The 21994-nt window shown below is 48.6% G+C and overlaps 1 protein-coding gene across 7 annotated transcripts in view; it reads left to right on the top strand.

The window, feature by feature from the left end:
* The window catches only part of PHACTR3 (phosphatase and actin regulator 3), a 231231-nt gene that overhangs the window by 65131 nt on the left and 144106 nt on the right, over positions 1 to 21994 (top strand). Inside the window, exon 1 of one of the 7 annotated variants that reach the window (XM_072735487.1) lies at positions 18059 to 18740. The exons of the other annotated variants lie outside the window; for them this stretch is intronic. The gene's annotated coding sequence lies outside the window, so the exon portion shown is untranslated. Of the gene's footprint in view, positions 1 to 18058; positions 18741 to 21994 lie in introns of those variants that run through there. 7 annotated transcript variants of the gene reach the window in all.

Genomic DNA, 21994 nt, shown 5'->3' with positions numbered 1-21994 from the left:
TTTATCAAGCCTTGTTTTATGACTTAGCGCATGCCCCGTCCTAGAGAATGTTCCATGAGCACTTGAGAGGGATGTCTGTTCTGTGGTTGCCGGGTGGAGTGTTCTCTAGATATGTCATATTGTAGATGGTACAGTTGGTGTGTAGTGCTGTCCAGATCTTCTGTCCCTTCTTTAACTGCTGCCTGGTTGTTCTATTCACAACTGAAAGTGGGCTATTGACATCTCCAGCTATTGTTAGGAAGTTTGTATTTCCCCTTGAACTCTATTGTGTATTCTGGAACTCTGTTTTTAGGTACTTAAGTCTCTATGTCTATAGTTGTTATGCATTCCTGATGGATTGACCCTTTTATCTTTATAACATTTCTCCCTTTGTCTCTAGTAACATTGTTTTAAAGTTATTTTGTCTGCTGGTAGTAAAGCTCTCCAGCTTTTTTATGGTTGCTGTTTCCATGATATATCTTTTTGCTTCCTTTTGTGTCCAACCTGTTATATCTTTGAATCTAAAGTGTGTTCTTGTGGGGGTGTCTCGGTGGCTCAGTTGGTTAAGCATCTGGCTCTTGGTTTCAGCTCAGGTCATAATCTCAGGGTCCTGAGAGCCCTGCATTGGGCTCTGCACTTAGCACGGAGTCTGCTTGTTCCTCTGCCTCTGTTCCTCTCTCTCTCTCTCATAAATAAAAAAAAATAATAAAGTATGTTGTAGACAGTATATAGATAGATCTGACTTCTTATTGTCTGACAGCCTGCCTTTTCTTGAATTGTGTATTCTATTTAATGAATTTAATGTTATTGATAGGGACACCTGGGTGGCTCAGCGGTTAAGCATCTGCCTTTGGCTCAGCGGGTGATCCCGGGGTCCTGGGATCAAGTCCCGCATTGGGGTCCCCGCAGGGAGCCTGCTTCTCCCTCTGCCTGTGTCTCTGCTTCTCTCTCTGTGTCTCTCATGAATAAATAAAGAAATCTTAAAAAAATGTTATCGACAGAGTGGATTTGCACCTGCCATTCTCCTCTTTGTTTTCTATGTCTCATATATCTTTTGTTCTTCCTTTCTTCCTTTATTGCTTTGTTTTGCCTTAGTGAATATTTTTTAGTGTAACAGTTCCATTTTCTTAATGGCTTTTTAAACTTACTTTCTTAGTAGTTGCTCTAGGGCCTACTGTATGCGTACTAACTTTTCAGAACACTTCAGATTTATACCAACTTAATTGCAGTCAGATATAGAAACATTAGTCTTATATAGATGGCTCTGTTCCCTTCTATGTCACATAACATGTAATTACATATTACACACACATAACACATGTTATGTGTTACAACATGTAATTACATATTACATGTTATGTGTTACAACTCCTATGATACATTGTTCTAATTATTACTTCATATGAAATTATGTCTTTTAAAGAAGCTAAGAGAATATAGTCTGTTATATTAGCCTTTCTGTTTACTATTTGTAGTTCTCTTCATTGGTTCCCATGGACTCAAGTGACCATCTGGTGTGATTTCCTTACCCTTATGTAGCCTAGTCCCACATACATCCTTCTTATTGATATTGTCAAGCACGTTACATTTCTGTGAATTGTAGACCCAATAATATGTGTGTGTACATGTATGAATGTGTATGTGTGTGTGCGTATGTGTGATATATTTTATTTGATTGATTTTTAAAATCAGTTAACAGAATAAAGCAGGAGAAGTATGCATTCATGCTATCTCTTATAATTACATAATCATGTTTACTGTGGGTGGCTTTAAAAAATTTTTTTTTGGTATGTAGATTGGAATCACTGTCTAGTGTCACTTGCTTTCAGCCTGCAACTCTTTGCTACCATTTCTAATAAGGTAGGTCTGCTAGCAGTGAATCCTCTATTTTATTTATCTGGGAATGTCTTTCATTCACCGACATGTTTGAAAGGTAGTTTTGTGGGTCACCTTGGTGGCTCAGCAATTGAGCGTCTGCCTTCAGCTCAGATCGTGATCCTGGGGTCCTGGGATCGAGTCCCACTTTGGGTTCCCCACAGGGAGCCTGCTTCTCCTTCTGCCTGTGTCTTTGCCTTTCTCTGTGTGTCTCTCATGAATAAATAAAATCTTAAAAAAAGGAAAGGTTGTTTTGTTGGATATAAGACTTTGTGTACAGTGTTGTTTCCTTCAACTGTTTAAAAGTGGGAGTGTCACCCCACTGCCTCTGGCCCCCATTATTTCTGACGAGAAGTCAGCTGTTAGTCATCATAGGGCTCTCTTATATGCCACTTGTCATTTTTCCCTTGCTACTTTCAAGTACTTTCTTTGTCTTTATCTTTCAATATTGGTATCTGGATGCAGATATCTGTGTTTTTGTCCTCTTTGGAGTTTAATGAGCTTCTTAGATGTATAGATTAATTTTTAAAATCAAATTAGGAAGTTTCAGCCATTTTTTCTTCCAGTATTTTTTTCTGCCCCGTTCTCACTGTCCTTGCATTCTGGGCTTCCTATTACATGTATCTTGGTGCACTTCCTAGTGGCCCCAAATTTTTGGAGCCTCTGTCTTTTTTTTTAAATAATAAACTTATTTTTTATTGGTGTTCAATTTACCAACATACAGAATAACACCCAGTGCTCATCCCGTCAAGTGCCCTCCTCAGTGCCCGTCACCCATTCACCCCCACCCCCGCCCTCCTCCCCTTCCCTCACCCTTAGTTCGTTTCCCAGAGTTAGGAGTCTTTATGTTCTGTCTCCCTTTCTGATATTTCCCACACATTTCTTCTCCCTTCTCTTATATTCCCTTTCACTATTATTTATATTCCCCAAATGAATTAGAACATACAATGTTTGTCCTTCTTGGAGCCTCTGTCTTTGTGTATTTTCCTCATTTCCTCCTTTTCTTTCTATTCTTCAGATGGAATAATGTCTATTTTCAGGTTTGACGATTCTTTCTTCTGCAAGTTCAAAACACCTGTTGATCCGCTCTAGTAAATTTTTTATTTTAGTTACTGTAACTTTCTATTACAGAGTTTCCATTTGATTCTTTTAAATAATTTCTCTTTATTGACATTCCTTTTTTAAAAATAAGACATTGCTGTTAAACCTCTCATTTCCTAAGTATGGTTTCCTTTAGTTCTTTGAACCTATTTTTTAAAACTGCTTGGAAATCTTTATCTGCTAAGTCTGACATCTGGCCTCTTTCATAAACTATTTCCATTGTCTGCTCTTTTCCTATGTGTGGGTCATATTTTCCTATTTGTTTACACATAGTGTATTTTTTAATTAGATGTTTTAGATAATACACCTTAGCAACTCTGAATATTGGTTTCCCTTTCCGTTGGGCTTGTTTGTTTATGTCTTGTGACTTAAATAGGCCATTTTGGCATTTATTTGTGCCCACAGCCTTTGGTGTTTCTTCGCAAAGGATGCAGCCTCGGGGATGTGCATAGGCACTCTCATATGACAGTAGTTTTAGCAGATCTCTATTTGATGGCTGGCCTCTCCCCCTAATTTCTCTGTTAATCTGTTTGCCTTTGCTGTCATCACCCCAAGCCATTGGGCTCCACTAATTGCCACCTGATTGCTCTATTATTTTTGTCAGTGCCCACGGGTGTATATTGCTCTACAGTCTGATCCAATTAAATTTGGATCCCCTTTGCAAAATTATTTTTGAGACTAATTTTTGGCTAAGAGGGCTCATCTTAGCTCTTTTTCTGATGAACTAGCTGGTCTACAATTTATCTTGTTGCTATCAGCTACTGGCCTTCTATACCTGTCTTCAAGTTCACTGATCATTTCCATTGCTTTGCCTAGTCTGCCAGTAAATCTATCTAATAAAGTCTTCATTCCTAATATTGCATTTTTCATTTTAGCATTTCCATTTGGATTTTTCTCTTAGTTTCTATGTGTTTCAATTCTCAATCCCTTCAGGCATACTATTATTTTTCACACACTATACTTTAGAATTTTTACCATGGTTATTTTAAAGTCTCTATCTGACCATTTCAATAGCTAAAGTATTTTAGGTTCTTCTTCTATCATCTCTTTCCTCTCATGATCAAGCATCATCATATTTCCTCACTTTTTCACAATATCTAATTTTTTTTTACTACATGTCAGACATTTTTTTAAATAATAAATTTATTTTTTATTGGTGTTCAATTTGCCAACATACAGAATAACACCCAGTTATCATCCCGTCAAGTGCCCCCCTCAGTGCCCGTCACCTATTCACCCCTACCGCCTGCCCTTCTCCCCTTCCACCACCCCTAGTTCATTTCCCAGAGTTAGGAGTCTTCATGTTCTGTCTCCCTTTCTGATATTTCCTACCCATTTCTTCTCCCTTCCCTTCTATTCCCTTTCACTATTATTTATATTCCCCAAATGAATGAGACCATATGTTTGTCCTTCTCCGATTGACTTACTGCACTCAGCATAATACCCTCCAGTTCCATCCACATTGAAGCAAATCGTGGGTATTTGTCATTTCTAATGGCTGAGGAATATTCCATTGTATACATAAACCACATCTTCTTTATCCATCATCTTTCGATGGACACCAAGGCTCCTTCCACAGTTTGGCTATTGTGGACATTGCTGCTATAAAGATAAACTCAAAATGGATGAAAGATCTAAATGTGAGACAAGATTCCATCAAAATCCTAGAGGAGAACACAGGCAACACCCTTTTTGAAGTCGGCCACAGTAACTTCTTGCAAGATACATCCATGAAGGCAAAAGAAACAAAAGCAAAAATGAACTATTGGGACTTCATCAAGTTAAGAAGCTTTTGCACAGCAAAGGATGCAGTCAATAAAACTAAAAGACAACCTACAGAATGGGAAAAGATATTTGCAAATGATGTATCAGATAAAGGGCTAGTTTCCAAGATCTATAAAGAACTTATTAAACCTCAACACCAAAGAAACAAACAATCCAATCATGAAATGGGCAAAAGACATGAACAGAAATCTCACAGAGGAAGACATGGACATGGCCAACAAGCACATGAGAAAATGCTCTGCATCTCTTGCCATCGGGGAAATACAAATCAAAACCACAATGAGATTCCACCTCACACCAGTGAGAATGGGGAAAATTAACAAGGCAGGAAACCACAAATGTTGGAGAGGATGCGGAGAAAAGGGAACCCTCTTGCACTGTTGGTGGGAATGTGAACATGTCAGACATTTTGTATCAAAAACAGTATATTCTTCTTCTTTCAGGCTATCGAAATTGGAGCCCTGAGTCAAGTTTGTTTGTAGTTGAGCTGAGTCTGGGCTCTCCTGTAGCTTTATTTTGATTTGGTTCACTGCTGGCTGCAAGTGCTTATCTGAGCTCCGAGCCTAAGTTTTCTAGTGCTTAACCTCTGAGCTGCCAGCCTTCTGACACTTGAAACAGCCTAGCTAGCAGAAAGTAGGGGTCACGGAGTATTACTGTTGCTCACCAGTCCCCCTGGAGAGCTCTTCTGTGGCTGCCAACTGCTTCCTGACTTGGGAGACTCCAACTGTCTTACACTTAGTGAAGGCCTGCAGCGCCTTGATGGAGTTCTGGGCCACACACATTCTCATGCCCTCAGACTTCAGTGGCTGAACCCTGGAATTTCCAGGATGGATTTCTCTTGAGTTTCCTCCTCAGCCCCCCACTTTCAGGGGACTTCTTCCTTTTACTGGGGGAAGACATCACACATTGCAGGCTCGTGTTTCTTTCTGGTTTCTTCCTTTACCTGTGGGTGAAAACGCACTCGGTGACCAGGCTTCTACATGTTCTGATGTGTCATCTGGCCATCCAAAATTCACTAAAATATCATTTTGTTTCTCCTTCCTCCTATCCTGTCATTGTTCTGTCAGGGCTGAGAGCAGTCAGCTGCCAAACTCCTTAAATAATGTCTTCTATCACTTGTTTCCATTCCCTGAATTTCATGCTCATGTTAGTCATATGTAAACACTGCATATACACAGTAAGGACATCGTTCTCTTGGAGAGCCAGAAAGTGAGTTGTTTTAAGAAACATCTCTAATTTAGTCAATTAAAAAAAAAAACGCTATAATAGTCATTGCTTTGCCTGAGAAAATTATAGAGAAGGGAATTCAGGGGATCATGACTTCATCTCCAGGGGATACTTTTTATTTACCTTACTGATGTCTTTTACTCTTTCAGAATTCTGATGGATGAGGAAGAGTAGGTGGCGGCCTAAGGGTCTGTTTGATTATGTCTCTTCACACTGATTCTCATTTTCCTGATGTCAAATTTCAGAATTTTCAAGCAGACAATGGATTGCCCAGGTTTTCCAAAGTCTCTTATTATCCAGTCATGTGAGAAAGTTAGGCTCGGGGCTGAGGCCATGATCTACTAATCTCACCCAGGTACTGTGACTTTGCTCAGAATTAAGGAAGTTTGAGCCAAAGAAAGTGGTCTTTTCCAGCCACGCTGTTCTTTTATTGCCGGGTGTGGTGTGTGATTCCAAAGTCATTCCCTATAGTAAGGATAGTTCCAAGTGGTCATTTCCATCGTGATGCTCCCTGAATAACTGCCAGCATCCTTGTTTTAGAACTTGATTCTTTGGTCCCCACGCCTGCAGCCTGTGTCCGTGAATGTGTTGGCCAAATCTTCTTAACTATGTTGGAAAGGTGTCTGGCTTGGCCTTCCGTAGGGTGTTCTTTCTGTGGCCAAAGAGGCCCATACGTGTTATTTCCTACGTGCTTGTGGCCTCGGCTCCTTCAGACTTCAGGCTGGCCATGGAGTGACAGACCTGCCTCTCGGTGGGAGTTTTCAGGATGTCTAATCAGATGGAAATCTCACCTGTTTGCATGACCGGCTTCAGCAAAACCCAAACCTGCCCTGTCTTTCCTCTTCCACAAGGTGACCACCAGCAGTAGCCTGCCTGCGGTGGGCCCACTGTCTTCTGGTCGGATTGCTTTCAGTTGGGTCACTTTCTCTTGACCCCTGCCAAAGGGGATCGTGGTGGCATATGGTACTCAGTGCTGCATAGGACACCATTGGAGACAGAAACCATGTATTCAAGGGGCTTTCCATGTGCACCTGTGTTCATTCATTCATTCATTTATTCATTCTCTCAGCCCCTGTGTGCTAGACCGTGCGAGGCACTGGGGCCATGGGGGTAAATCGGAGACAGCTCTACCCTTGAGGTCTAGAGGAGAGACAGGTAGTGGACAAGCAGTCACAGATGGGAATGTGTGAGGAAGCTCAGGACACGGTGGGGCAGCTAAGAGGGAGACGTGATCCAGTCTGCGGTGGGAGTGGGAGACAGAGGTGGTCTCCCCGGGAAGCAGGCTTTCCCCTGAACACCCCCCCCCCATCCCCAGGAGAAGCAGCATTCCTTAGATGAGGAGTGGCAGGTGGGAGATGAGAGAAGAATCAGGATCGTGTTCAGGTGAGAGAACTGGGTGTGCAGGGGACTTGCAGGAGGGTGAGCAGGAGGTCTCGTTCTGAGGTTCCAGGTAGACATGCATCTGGGGGTGCTGCTGGGGGAGGCGTTCCTAAGGACGGCTCCAGCTTTCTGGCTGAGTGACTGGGTAAATACGCGGGTTGGACAGACCAGCCCAGAGGTGCAGGGCTTCCGAGCCGAGGACGCACATAGACGTGGGTGTGGGTGAATGAGCAGGTGGAGGGACAGTTGCGGTTCACCTTGGGTTGACCTTTTGTTGTTTATTCTACCCTGAAACCCTTTCAGCTCACCCTTACCTAGTACAAGCTATTCTGGAAACTTCTGTGCAGATGGAGGCTCAGTTCGGTGACAGCGGGACCCGCTGAGTGGTGTGCTGGGTTCCGCTGAGCCCCTCGGCACCGACCAGCTCGGCCTCTCTCTAGCTGGGTACACTGAGCTCCTTGGGTTGTGCCCTGGGGGCAAAGCCGAGTAGTGCTCGGGCCACAGAAAGAACCAGGTAGTGCTAGAAGGTGCTCACTGGAAAACCAGCCTGGTTTTTGTTTTGTGTTTACCTTTCATGGAAGAATTATGGATGAGGATCCTATTCTCACTTTTACCAAATACCTGAACAAGAGGATGTCCGGGATTGTATGATGCTTGTTCCAACTTCCATTTGTCTCTTGAGCAGCGGTTCTTGAGAAGTGCTTGTGTTCTTGTGATTCCGCTCCGTTTCCTGAACACTTAGGAGAGAAGAACCTCACTTAATTGTAGAGTCTTCCTTGTTAAGAGTATACTTTATTTAGCAGCCTGGGAAAATGATGCTTGACGGGAAATGATAAGCAAAAGAATGAGAAAGACAAGTTTCCCCCATAGCAAGAGGGCAAGGAAGTGCAAAATCCACAAAGGGAGCAGTGATGAACTTTTAATTTGATTGATCTGAGGAGTCCAGTTGGTAGCTGGTTCCTTCGGCAACCCACCTGCAGGAGCCGACCCCGGATCCTTGCGTCACACACAACGGTTCTTCCCCAGAGTTAACCTCCGGCAGCCAGCTCGCCAGTACAGTTCTGCCTGCCCTCAGCCTCCTCCTCCTCCTTAGGACCCTGGCCCTGGCCCTCCTCTTTCTCTTCTCGTACTTCTTTCCTGGCCCAGTTTCATCACCGAGCCAGTCTGGATCCTAGGACCCGACCCAGCCTACTCTCCACTGAATCTCAGCCTTGACCCGCAGCCCATCCTCAGCCTCCAAGCATTCTTCTCTGGTCCCAGGGAGCTCGCTCGTGGTTAATGCAGAAACCTTTGGATCAGGCTTTTATCCCTTCCTCAACCTCAGCCGAGGCCGAAGGGCTGCTTGCCCACCGTCTTGTATGTCCCAGGATTGCTAAGTTGCTAAGACCTTGATTCAAGTCTTAACCTCCAGCACTCACTGGAAGTACCAGACGTCCTCTGCCAACCAGGTGGATGCCACCTTTCCTGAGTCAGGCCCGAGAACCAGGCCCTGCCTGTGAAGCCTCTGCCCTGCTGTTCGCGAGAGGAGAGTGAATGTCCTCCTGCTAACTACTTCAGTCTGGTTGTGGGGTCTCCTGGTGCTTTCACATTCTGTCCCCTTGTGTGTGCGTTACATGCTCACTCTCCCCTGTGCCCTGAGAGTACAATCTGCTTGCCTTGCACCTGGTTCGCTTTGTCTTATTTGGTAATCAAATAAAAGAGCTTATTTCAAGTAGCCTAAATTGAAGTTTTGTTTCCAAAATGCAGGCATAGGCAGTATTTCAGTAGAGTATCTGCTTCAGTAAAATTTACTTAACTGGTCCTCCTTCTGTTGGATATTTTCAATGCTTCAGATGTTTCAGTGTGATTACTAATAAAATGGTAAATCCTTCATGCATGTAGTGTTCTCTGTATTTTGGATTTTTTTCTTCAGGGTAGAGTCCGAGACACGAATTTAAGAAGTTAAATGTTCTATGCCTCTTGAAAAATAATGCAGGATTGCCATTGTGTTAGGGATGTGCTATCAGCAGTGCACAAAGGGGTTTGATTTCACTGCACCCCCATGAGAACTGGAAAATGGGATAGAAAATCATCTGGGAATGAGTAGAGAACCTGCAGGTACTCAATACCCAGCTGAAGTCAAATAAAATGAATTTGTTGTAGAGCACGGTATTGTGATTTTGCAGAAGCTTTTAAGCTATGTGCTTGGGAGCAGAAATGAGAAAAAGCAGATGGCAGGGGCAAGGAGGTTGTGGTGGAGGGCAGGGGCATATTGAGCCTTGAATTCTGGTCGGACACGCTGAGCAGGGGGGCTCAGATTGAACTGGATGGAAACAACACCTGGGAGGAGCTGGTTGAGGGGCTGAAGGCAGGAGAGAGAGCCTGTGCGGCCCCGAGGGCTCTGTGGGTGGAGGGGTGGGAGGTCTTGGGGGAGGTGAGAAACAAGGGCTTCACGTTTTCAGTTGGGGGGCAGATGTGGGGGCAGCCGTCTCCGTGTTGGCCATGGTCCTGATGATTGGAGGTGGGGTTGGTGTTGAGAATGTCAAGGACTCATGATGCCAGGGGGTGGACTGGTCCTCATATGGGTGATGGTCGGGAGGAGACAAGACTGGCTGGACTCCTGTGGCCCCGGGGCCATGGCCAGGACAAGCTGATGGTGGACAGAGATGGGGACTGGTGGAGCTGCAAGTCCTGAGCCTCGGAGGAGGGGGATGTTGAGCAAAGATGATAGGGACGTGGGGTGACGTAAGCAGAAAATCACAAAGATGAATCCAGTCCACTGTGGCTCTGACACCAGCGCTGAGGGAGGGGGAGGAAGAGAGAGCTTCACGGGGTGGGGATGGGGAGAAGGAAATTGGGTGCAGCTCACATGCAAAGGTAGATAAAATGGACCTGCTACAGAGGTGTCCGTGACCTCAGCCTGGAGCCTCAACCTCTCAGCTTCTGTGAAATGAGGACGAAGACTGTCTGCCCTGGGGTTGCAGGGAGAGCTCTCGGTATGCACTTGCGCTGAGGAGGTGTTCAGTGAAAAGCCAATGATGACATCATGAGTGGCCATGAGATTTCTTAGCATTCTAGGTCTCAAACTTTTTTTTTTTTTTAAAGCAACCAAAGGTGGAGTTAATTACCGATCACCTGGGGATGCAAAGTAATTAGGGCTGCTTTCCTTATTGCCTAATTCATACTCAGGATGTAGCTTCCAAATTGAGAGCATCTGACCCATGGACGAGCTGCCTTGGGAATCTTCTTTTTCTTTCTTTTTTGTTTTGTTTTGTTTTGTTTTCTTTTTTTTATGATCATAATTTTTTTTGAGAGATAGCACACATGTGCATGTGAGCCAGGGAGTGGGGTGGGGAGGGGCAGAGGGGCAGAGAGAGAGAGAGAGAAAACTAAGCAGGCTCCACACCCAGTGCAGAGCCTGACAACAGGCTCAATCTCAGGACCATGCCCTGAGCTGAAATCAAGAGTCCGGCTCAACTGACTGAGCCACCCAGGCACCCCGAAATTTTCTTTTGATTTTTTTTGGTATTAGCTTTACTGAAATATAGCCCATATTATATGATAAAATTTACCATATGATAAAATCCGTACCATGTGATAAAATTTACCTATTGAAAACGTACTGTGCCGTGGTTTTCAGAATTCACAGAATTGTTCAGCCATCACCATAATCAGTTTTAGAACCCCCTTCTTTCCCCAGAAAAGGAGCCTTGGGCCCATTAGGAATCACTCCCCACCCCCTACTCCAGCTCCCACCAGCCACCAATTTGCTGTCTCTGTAGATTTGCCTTCTTTGGACATTTCCTGTGAATGGAATCATGCCATACGTGGCCATTATGACTGGCTTCTTTTGTGTGGCCTAATGATTTTGAGGCTCATCCGTGAGTAGCGTGTATCAGAGCTTCGTTCCTTTTTTGTGGCTAAATACTATTCCACGGTATGGATGGACCACATTTTGTTTATCCATTCATCAGCTCATGAACATTTGAGTTGTTCCTGTTCACTTTTTCAACCTGAATTGCCTTTCACGACATTCTCGTGTTGATATCTGCCTCTATTGGAGGGTTCATTAGTCCATCTCTTTATCTGTTCACAAACACCTACTGAGTACCTCATACGTTCTGAGTGTATGAGTCCCTTGCCATCTCAGGAGGGGGTGTTCTGTGACCAGTGTATGACCAGTGTGTGATATGTCAGGGGGCAGGGGGTGCCAGGAGGTCAGCCAAGCCCAGCAAGGACAAGGCAAGTGGCAAGGCCTGTTTCAGATGTGGTTGTCAGGGCAGGTCCCCTCTCAGGAGGGTGTGAGCAAAGCCCTGGATCTCGCTGATCTGGGTCAAGTTCAGAGATGCATACATAGCCTTCCCAGAGCTGGAGACTGGGCAGGAATTTTGAGTCAAAAGACCCTTTTTTCTCCCTGTGAAACAGCCTCCCGTGTGGTCCAGCACCACGTATCCTCAACACTTTCAGTGTAGAGACACGGTTTCCACCATGCCTCCCTGTTCTCTCTGCACTTGGCCTTCTCAGGAGAGAGGAAGTGCTGGAGCAGGCGTTTTCCATGTTTCCATCCTGGACGGCTGGTGGTCAGTATGCGTACTGACCCTCGACAGCACGAGTGCTGGTACCTATAGCCTGAGGTACATGCCAGCTTCCATTGTGGTTAGATGTTTATGAGTCCATAGTCCAGGATGGTCTTGAGGTTTCTATCTCCAAAATATCTCCCAGATGTGCCCAGATGTTCCCATCCTCACCGTTCCTCGCTGGCTGGACCCACATGCTCCTTGCACCTGTGCAAGTACAATGGCCTCCCTCCTGTTCTTCTTTGTAGACTCATGTGTTTGCTCCCAAGCTGGAGGCTGGAGGTGTACTGTGTGTGCTCATGTGCTCTCTTCTGAGTGACCTTGAGGGGCTGCCCCACCACCCATCAGCTCCTCCCTTGGTCCAGGGAAAGAGAACATTTGGTCCGTGGAGAGCCACGTGGTTCTCCTTCTGCTTATTCTGAGCTTTCTCCCTCTTTTAGCTTTCCTTCCCAGCATGGAAAATCATGGGAGCCAACTGGAAGAGATTTCCAGAATATTTGGCCTTCCATATGTGGCTTCCTTCGCCCAAGCAAGTGGGAGACTTGACCATCCATATGTTTCGTGATAAGGGCCAGGGGGCAGCTCCATGCTCGGTGAGCCTCCCCTCTCCTGGCCAGAGAAAGTAAAACACAGGATCACACTTTCCCCGAAGCTATCATACTTTCTCCTTTCTCTTTTAAGCCTGGATTGGAAGCCACCAGGTCTAGAAGCAGCCCACAAAGGTGGCTTGGTCCTGTTCTTCTCTAAATCTGGTAGAAACTAAGGTAGAAACCCAAGGTTTAAAACAGGAAGTCCATGGGCCAACGTTAGCCTGTAGACTTGCTTGATTTGGCCTGAACAGTGTGTGTTTATGTGTGTGTGTATGTGTGTGTTTAATGGAATGAACATTGAAAAGTTTAGGGATTTTCAATATATAGAAATCCATTGTATTTCTATACACTAATAAAGAAGTAGCAGAAAGAGAAATTAATAAAATAATCCCATTAACAGCTACATCATACATAATAAAATATGTAGGAATAAATGTAACCAAAGGGGTGGATTCTGTATTCTGAAAAGTGTAAAATACTGATGAAAGAAATAGAAGATGACACGGACAAGTGGAAAAATAGTCCCTGCTCATGGATTGGAGGAGCAAATATTGTTAAATGTCCATACTGCCTTATGGATAAGTGGAATCCTTATCAAAATACTAACTACACTTTTTTACAGAACTAACACAAATCATCCTAAGATTTATTTGGAACCACAAAAGTCCCCGAAGAGACAAAGCAATCCTGAAAAAAGAAGAACAAAACTAGAGGTATCACAATCCCAGATTTGAAGATACACTACAAAGCTGTCGTAAATAAGACAGGATGGTGCTGGCATAAAAATAGACACATAGATCAACGGAACAGATAGAGAGCCCAGAAGTAAACCCCATAATTATGTGGTCAATTAATCTTCCACAGAGGAGGCTAGACTATGCAATGGGGGAAAAGACAGTCTCTTCAACAAATGGTGCTGGGGAAACTGGACAACAAAGTGCAAAAGCATGAAACTTGACCCTTTCTTAGATTATGCACAAAAATAAACTCAAAATGGGTGAAGGGCCTAAACATGAGACCTGACATCATACAAATCTGAGAAGAGAGCACAGGCAGTAATTTCTCTGACATTGACCATAGCAACATCTTTCTAGACATGTCTCCTGAGGCGAGGGAAACAAAAGTAAAAATAAACTCTTGGGACTACATCAAAATAAAAAGCTTCTGCCCGGTGAAGGAAGCCATCAACAAAACTGAAAAAGCAACCTAGTGAATGGGAGAAGATATTTGCAAATGACATATCAGATAAAGGGCTAGTGACCAAAGTATATGAAGAACTTATAAGACTCAACATCAAGAAACCCCAAATAATCCAATTAAAAGTGGATAGAAGACACGAGCAGACAATTTTTTCCAGAGAAGACATCCAGATGGTCAACAGACGCATGAAAAGATGCTCCACATCATTCATCATCAGGGAAATACAAATCAAAACCACACTGAGGTATCACCTCACACCTGTCAGAATGGCTAAAATTAACAGCACGAGAAACACCAGGTTTTGAGGAGGATGTGGAGAAAGGGGAACCCTCGTGCGCTGTTGGTGGGAATGCAAACTGGTGCAGTCACTTGGGAGGACAGAATGGGGTGCCTCCAAAAATTAAAAGTAGAATTGCCATATGATCCAGTAATTCCACTGCTTGGTATTTACCCAGAGAATGTGAGTACAGCTAGTTGGAGAAGATACATGCAGCCCCATGTTTAATGCAGCATTTTTTATAGAAGCAGCCCGTGTTCATTGCCTAATGAATGGATAAAGAAGATGTGGTGTATATACAAAGGGAATATTACTCGGCCATGAAAAAGAAAGAGATCTTGCCATTTGCACTGACACGGATGGGTCTAGAGAGAATCATGCTAAGTAAAATAAGTCAGAGAAAGACACACACCGTATGATTTTGCTCATATGTGGAATTTAGGAAACAAAACAAATGAGCAAAGGAGAAAAAAGAGAGAGGTAAACTCGGAAACAGAGGACGTACTGCTGGTCACCAGACGGGAGGTGGGTGGGGGCTGGGGAAGAGGTGATGGGATGAAGGGGGGCACCTGTCGTGACGAGCGCCGGGTGATGTGTGCAAGCGCTGAATCTCTATACTGTGCACCTGCAACTAATGTTAGACTGTGTTGAGTGACTGGAATTAAAATTGAAAGAAAGAAAAGAAAGAAAAACAGTTGCAGTATTTCACCTAAACATCTGGATTTTCTGGCCTGGTCTGTAAACCTCAGCGCTCTGGCGTTGCTGGGCTGCCAGACTGTCCGTTCCATAAAGACTAGGTTTCTGTTTTGTTCCCTGCTTCGTTTTCTTTGCTGAGAGTCCTACTTGGAGGGGCCGGTGGGTAAATACAGAAGGAAAAACAGCTGAGTGCTGTCTGCCTGCCTCGGGCAGGACCCGTCCTACCCCGTTGGGAGGAGCACTCACCTGCGTGGAGCACTCACACCTGGCCACCGTTCCTTGCCTCGCCTTTTAGTCCGAACAGAGTCCTCCAGACCACGGCTCTAGATGCTTCCTGAAATTCCGCGTGAGCAAGCCCAGACGCTGTGGCTGTGGGCACGGCCTCCATGAGTGACCACGTCTGGGCGGGGGTCGGGCGGGCGTCACTTGCTGCCATTGGCCAGGGGAGCGCCTGCGGCGGAAAGTGATCGGGAAGACGGGATGTGTTCCAGGGGCCAGTCATGCTCCTCTTGTTACCTGTTTTCCAGTGGAAAGAAGTCTGAGACCCCAGCGAGAGGCAAAGGCCACCCCCCCACACACCTCTGACACCCTGGTGTCTCCCCCGGCAGCGGCTTTGGTGCGTCCGGAGGCATTTGGGGTTGTCGCAGCCGGGGCGGGGGGCAGCTCTGTCGGCAAGGACCGGGGCAGCCCCGGGCGCTGCTGAGCACCGTCTGACCCATGGGGCAGCCCCGCTGCAGAGACCCGCGCGGCCCCCGTGTCCATGGTGCTCGGACTGAGAAGCTGTGCTCAGCTTCATCACTGTGGGCACCCGCTGCCTCAGTTTCCCATCCCTAAAGTGGAGGCGATAATAACACCCTCCTGTCTGGGGCTGTGAACGAGGTGCCCTCACGCGGGGTCAAGAGTGTAGTCCTGATCTGGGAGCAGTGGTCCTGGGCCGGGGCACCCGATGCTCTGTGCGTGTTAGTGGGACCGCAGGCATCCTGCGCGCCCTTCTGATCCCACTGGCTCACCCAGACATCGGGACAGCGATGGGGCATCTTCTGGGATGTGAGCATTGAGTGGACCTTGCCCGGACTCGGCACATGGAACCAATGGCATGTGAGCAGCCCACACCACCTCTCTTCTCTGTGGGCACGACTCTGCACTTTGAAATCTAGCTCCCGGCCTCCCCACCCTCTGCCATCCGGTTCCTCGGCCATGCGTGGAGGAGGTCTGCCCTCTGACCCACACGCCCCAGAGGATGCAGGGGGTTTGCTGGGGTGGATGGACACCAGGGTGGCTCTCCGTTAGTGGGGAGACAGGTGGAGGCCGGTGGGGGCTTCCAGGCGACAGGTGAGCTTGGCTCAGTCTGGGCTGGCGTCAGTGGGGTTGGGGTGGAAGAGAAAGGGAGACTCTGGAGGAGGAGCTGGGGTGAGTTGCTGATAGATGGGCTGTGTCTGTTCCAGTGAATTGTGAGGTATCTGGGGGCAGGAGGGCACCCCACTTCACGTGTGGCTCATGACACCCGAGTCGATATGGTATATGGATTTCAATAAACTTGGAGCTCTCGGGGTGTCTTTCTGGGACAACCCTAATCCGTTTGTCTTCTCTGGGTTCGTGTGTGACAGTGGCAGGAATGTCCGAAGCCTGGGTCCAGTAACCCTGCCCCCCACCTGCTGCCTCCTGAGCCGCCTCCGGTCTCAGTTTCCCCCTCTGTGGGATGGGGAGAGTTCCTCCATCCCTGGCCTCTTGCGAGGATTCAGACGACCTGATATTGGCAGTTCCTGGCAGAGAGATGGGCTCGTGAAATCCAGGTGGGGGGAGTCTGGCAATGGATCATCCTCATGGAAACCAGCCCCAGGGTGCCGACTGCCTCCCGGGAGGCTGGCACTGTGCTGAGCGGAGTTTCTGTGCTTAACCACGTGTGACTCAGTGACCTGCCTGGGGAAGAAGGCTTTGGGTTCTCTTGCACCTGCTCACAGCCAGTTCTGGGGCTCAGCATGGGACAAAGGCTCAGTTGGCTTGGGGGGGCCCCTGGGGAGCGAAGGCACCTGGAATGGACCCCTGTAATTCTACTCCCCGGGATCAGGACTTGCTCTAGGCTTTGTTTGGAACTTGTGTCTGAGCTGGGACAGTGACTCAGTTTCCCTGGGTGCTGTTGTTTTAGAGCCACAGAGGGTCACACTCAGGCTCAGAGTCAGAGGTAGTGTCTGTGACCCTCCCCAGCCACCTCCTAATGAGTGGCCTTGGGCCACTTACTTTACCTCTCCGAGCCTCAGTTTCCCCACCGGACAGAGGGATCATAGAAGTGCCTGCCCTTGGGACCCCTGTGCGTGAGGGTGAGGTCAGGTAGGGCTGCAAGGCCTCTGCACGGGGCCTGGCAGAGAGACCCCGCTGTTCCAGAGGCCTGGAAGCCCTGTGCTGCCTCTAGAAACACCTTGAGCGGGAGGTGAGGGAAAGCAACCAGGTTAAACCTCCGCCCTCTGCCCTCAGCTGGGGTCTCGGTCCTCTGCTCTCCCTCCCCCCGGAAGGGGCAGAGATGGGCTGCCAGCCTCAGTGGTAAGTGCGCAGCAGCTCCCAGGCAAGATCGCATAGAGGTGTCATCAGCAGGGCAAGTTCTCTTTTCTAAAAGGCAAGAGCAACCTATCATTGGCTCCTGGAATTAGAGGTTTCCAAAGAGACCCTAAATGTGGAATAACTCTGGAAAAATGTTCAGGGTTCGCATGCTCACCCAGGGACATTTCGGAGGGGACCTGGCTCTCCCAGGAGTCCTGCCCTCAGGATTGCCTTCCTCCGCCCTCTGGAACCCCCTCCCCCAGCTCCTTTGCTGTGCGATGGCACTCCGCATACCTCAGCTCAGCTCAGCTCACCCGGCCTGGGGAGCGCGTGCCCTTGCACAGTTGGGTGAGCAGAAGTGCACAGGGGAGTGATGCCCGGCTGCAGCTTGTTGCCGCAGAGCCCGGCCCCTCTCCTGGGCAGGAAAGGGTCTGGGCCCCTCTGAGTGCGAGCTCCATTCATCCGCGCTGGGCCTGGGCTCAGTTCTTCATGGCCCTACTGCCCACTTTGCAGATGAGAACACTGAGGTCCAGAGGAGCAAATCCCAAGTTCACACAGTCATGCAGTTCCTGATTCAGACCCACAGCTGCCTTTCTGTAGCCCAGAGGTTCTCAACAGGGCAGCTCTGCCCCCAGGGGACATGGGTGATGTCTGGAGACACTTTGGTTGTCACCCTGGGGTGGGGGGTGCTCCTGGCATCTAGTGGGGAGAGACCAGGGAGGCCGCCTAGCATCCTATGACAGTGCACGGGCTGGGCCCACAGCAGAGAAGCATGTGGCCCCAGGCAGCAGTGGGGCTGAGCTTGGGAAACCCTGCCCTGGGCCCCTTCTCACTGGCGTCCCGCAGCTCTGAATCCCGTCCTCGGCCGTGGTCCCTGGGGCTTGGCTCCGGGCAGCCTCCCTGGTCTAAGACTGCAGCAGCTGGCTCCCGACTTTGCACGGCCGAGGTGCCCTCTCCCCAAGGTCAATGTGGCAGCGCCAGGGCCCGGGGACAAGGGAGAGGGCCCCCATACCCAGTGGCCCTTGCCTGAGGCCAGGAGAGGTCGCTGGCACGGTGGGTTTTGTAGGTGGGATTTCAGACTGTGGTTTGGCGATTTTTGCCAGGCTCTGGCCCGCTGCTGGCCTGAGCGGTGACCTGCCAGTGCTGGGTGACACATCGTGGCACTGAGCAGAGCGGGGGGGCTTGGTGGGGGCTGGGGCCTGGTGCGTGGTCCCCTGAGCTGGCTCCTCAGCCCCAAGCGGCCCTCCTCACCCCACCCCAGGCCCGTACTCCTGCAATGTCTATATTTAAAAATGTTTACAGATAATAACGGTGTTCAGCCCCAAAAGGCAGACAGGAGCTTGCTGACAATTGCAGTGTCGTGCGGGCTGGGGGTTGGAGGTTCTTTGGGAGCTGAGCTCGTCCTGAGTGCTGCGGGGGCTCTCTGCCAAGCCCTACCTCCAGGAGAGGTTTAGGGGGACAGGATCCAGGAGCCCTCAGGGAGACGGAGTTTCCTGGGAGGATGAGGACTGTAGTTCAGCCCCTTTCTTTGAGCATAAGGTAAGTGGAGTGCTCCCAGACATGCTGGGGGAGGGAGAGCGGTGGGCATCTCTTGGCAGGGTCGGGGGTGCAGGGGCTCTAAAAGTCCAAGGCTTTGCAAGCGTTAGCAGCAGCAGGGGCAGCCGGAGAATGGCACTGTTGGTGCCCTTGAATCAAATGTCCATGTCTGGAGTCTGGGCTGAGGGATGGGTGCTGTCCGCCCCCCCCCCCCCAAAAAAAACCCCAAGTCCTCTCCATGCCTCTGGTGGAGCAGGCCAGCATTTGCCGGCAGCCCCGGATCCACTACAAAGCCCCGCTCTTTCGTTTCCACGTGAATGTTATTTTGACCCTATTCCTTCTAGGCTAAAAATAAAAATTCCACCTGGATGCCTTTTCATCTCCAGCCTGCAAGAAAATTTCCAGGAAATAATAGATTGTCCCCGATGTGCATTTTGACAGCACGGGGTGGGGGTTCTATTCGAAAGCCGGGGTTTCGTAAAAATTTAAAGTAGGGGAGGTTTCCGACGTCGGAGATTGAAGCCTTCATTTCGTGTTTGGAATAAACGCTGCTGCTGGAGCAGGAGTCCGTGTCCCTGTGGGATCCCCACCGGGGAGGACTCCTGGCTGGGAGGCAGGAGGTGGGGAGGAGCACGCGTTTTTTGCTTTTCTGTCATTTTTACGTTTAGTATCCTTTGTGGGTTCGGGGTTCTGAAAAAAAAAAACCTGGCTTGCAAGTGAGGTTGGCTGTTTGGAGCTGGGGCTGCAGAGGGGGATGGGGGAACCGATTCCAAGTGTTAATACGGGTCGCGCAAAGTTCCTGGAAGCAAAATTGGTTCCCGATGGCGCCCCGCTGTGCTGCTCAGCTGCAAGTTTTTGGACTCCGAGGGAAATGAAGTCCCGGGGACTCCCGGAGAGGGCAGTTAGTTGCCAGTCTGCAGAGACCCCCTCCCCCGAAATGCTTGCTCTGTTCCTGGGGGCCGGGGCGGGGAGGTGGAGGGTTGCGTAGGGAGGCAGGGTGGTAATTTAGCAGTTGCCTGGCGGTGGTGCCGAGTCCCGGGCATGTTGCTCTGCAAGGATGAATTAGGGAATTATGCACATGCATAATGATGGCAGCCACTTCCAAACTCTAAGAATAACCCGTCAGCAGAAAAACAGCCTGCTGGAAGTTCATTCAGAAATCGTCAGGGGTCCACCGTTTGCTGGGGCGGAGGAGCAGGGCGACGTTGTCCCGGAGCCGTCTCAGCTGTCACTTAGGTGCCACCCTCCGCAGAAGCAACCACGGCCAGCGAGACCTGCTGTTTCACCTCCCGGCTTTTAGGGGCCAGGGGCCGAGCTAAAGGAACAAGGCCGAGTGGAGACACCAGTTTATGTCCCCCCCACCCACCCACCGCCCTGCCACCGTTAGTGTCCCTCCCCGAGCCACACCCATCAGCAGCACAGCACTTCGCAGGCCCCTGTCTACGCGCAAGGGCTGGAGACCTTGTGTCTGTGGGTTTTTTTTGTTTCGATTTGTTTTTGGTGTGGACTCTTCGGTTGCGGAGCAGTTGACCTGCATTATCGACCCGCGACCTGTGTCTCACGGCGTCTTTAATGACATCGCCGTTACATAAGGCAATAGCTCTGCTCGCGGGGTGACTGTTCATATCGTGTACGCTCAGAACATTCTATTTTTAAACCATCAAGTATCCTCCTCAGGAGCAACCTGCTCACTCCTGCCTCCCTTGGAGCCCTGCGCTTTGCCCCCGCGGTGTCGTGGGCACGAGGGCACATGACATATGGACGGAGCAGCTCCTTCCTCCTGCCCGGGCCCTCTCGGGGCCTGAGGAGGGGCTGGAGGCCGTGTCTCTCTGGTCCTGGCGCTGATGAACCAGAGCCCTCCGTGCTCAGCCTTGTGGTGCTATTTTTAGCTCTGTTTCTTCATTGCATCTTGACATAATTTGACATGTCACAGCTGAATCCCGTGTTTTTGCAGAGGTTCCTGGGTTCTGCAATCTGTGGTTGGTGGGGCAGGAATAGTCTTTGCCAGAGCATATCGCGCGGTTATTACTCGGGCAGGAAGTTCAGATATTCCCAATTAACTTCGAAAGGTGCATACAAAATAAAACCCGTCCTTTCATTTTATTTCTATGCTAATTTTCCCTGGTGGAGGGAGCACCTGACCTGAGGGACCATTCTTCCAGTTGCTCTCAGGGTGTGAGAACCTGCCTTCGAATCCCCAGGAGGGGAGGTGGGGGTGGGGGTGGATGGTCACACCAGTGACTGCAGGATCCACCTGCAGAGCTTCTGGTTCTGCTGGCCTGGAGTGGGTGTGAGAATTTGCATTTCTTTTATTTTTATTTTATTTTATTTTTTTTAGAATTTGCATTTCTAACAGGTTCAAAGGTGATGCTGCTGGTCAGGCGCTGCTCAGGCGCTGCTCAGAATCACTGATGCAGATCCCAGGGCAGGGTCAGTAAATATTTAGGGGCTGCAAGATGCCTGCCTCGGTCTGGGGAAGGCAAGCCAATTTAAGAAATACTCAGACAGCAGAGCAGGAGATTTTTATTGGTTGTATATCCTGTCCATGTGGTTGGAGGTGAACGTGACGGGGAAATAAATCAAAGTTTGGATGAAAACTTTATTTACTAAAGGGGCTGGGATTTGGGAGTGAGGGGAGTGTTCTCATAGTTGTGTTAGCTGTGATCCTATTACTTTAGGGGGATGAACCACTTGCAGGCAGAGCGTCTTTGCTTTAGCATCCTCTGAGATGGCCTGGCCCTGCCCACTGTCCGTAACAGGTGCATGTGTGTGAACGTAGGAAGCACATACAGCAAACCACTAATAATTGCTCCACCTGGGCTGCTCATTACACTATTCTTAATTCTTTTCTGCAAGTTCAAAAATCATATTAACATGCTGAGAACAGTCATAGGGCTTGGGACGCAGCTGTGCTTTCCCGTGTGTGTGTAAAGCGGCTAAGTCAAGACAACGTGTGTTAGAGCAAAGCGGCTCTGGGTGTAGCGGGCACACGGGGGGCACACATGCAGCTCTGACACATGGTTGGTCGCTGTCGCAGTTCATCCCAGGAACATGATTACGCACCTGGCCCACATCTCTTTGGGGATGTCTGACCAGTACCGCTATCAAGTCTTCTCCTGGGGTGGGGTTAAAAGCATGCTAATTCTCACCTGACACGTAAGCTCCCGACTTCTGTGGTTTCTCCGTGAATCAACCCCCACCTGTTGACAGGAGAACCCCATAAACGGAGGGCCCGAGGCACCTGCCTGAACCTGCCT

This window comes from Vulpes vulpes, chromosome 14, assembly GCF_048418805.1.
Source record: "Vulpes vulpes isolate BD-2025 chromosome 14, VulVul3, whole genome shotgun sequence".
Taxonomy (NCBI): Eukaryota; Metazoa; Chordata; class Mammalia; order Carnivora; family Canidae; genus Vulpes; species Vulpes vulpes.
This window is presented reverse-complemented; position numbering and strand designations above follow the sequence as displayed.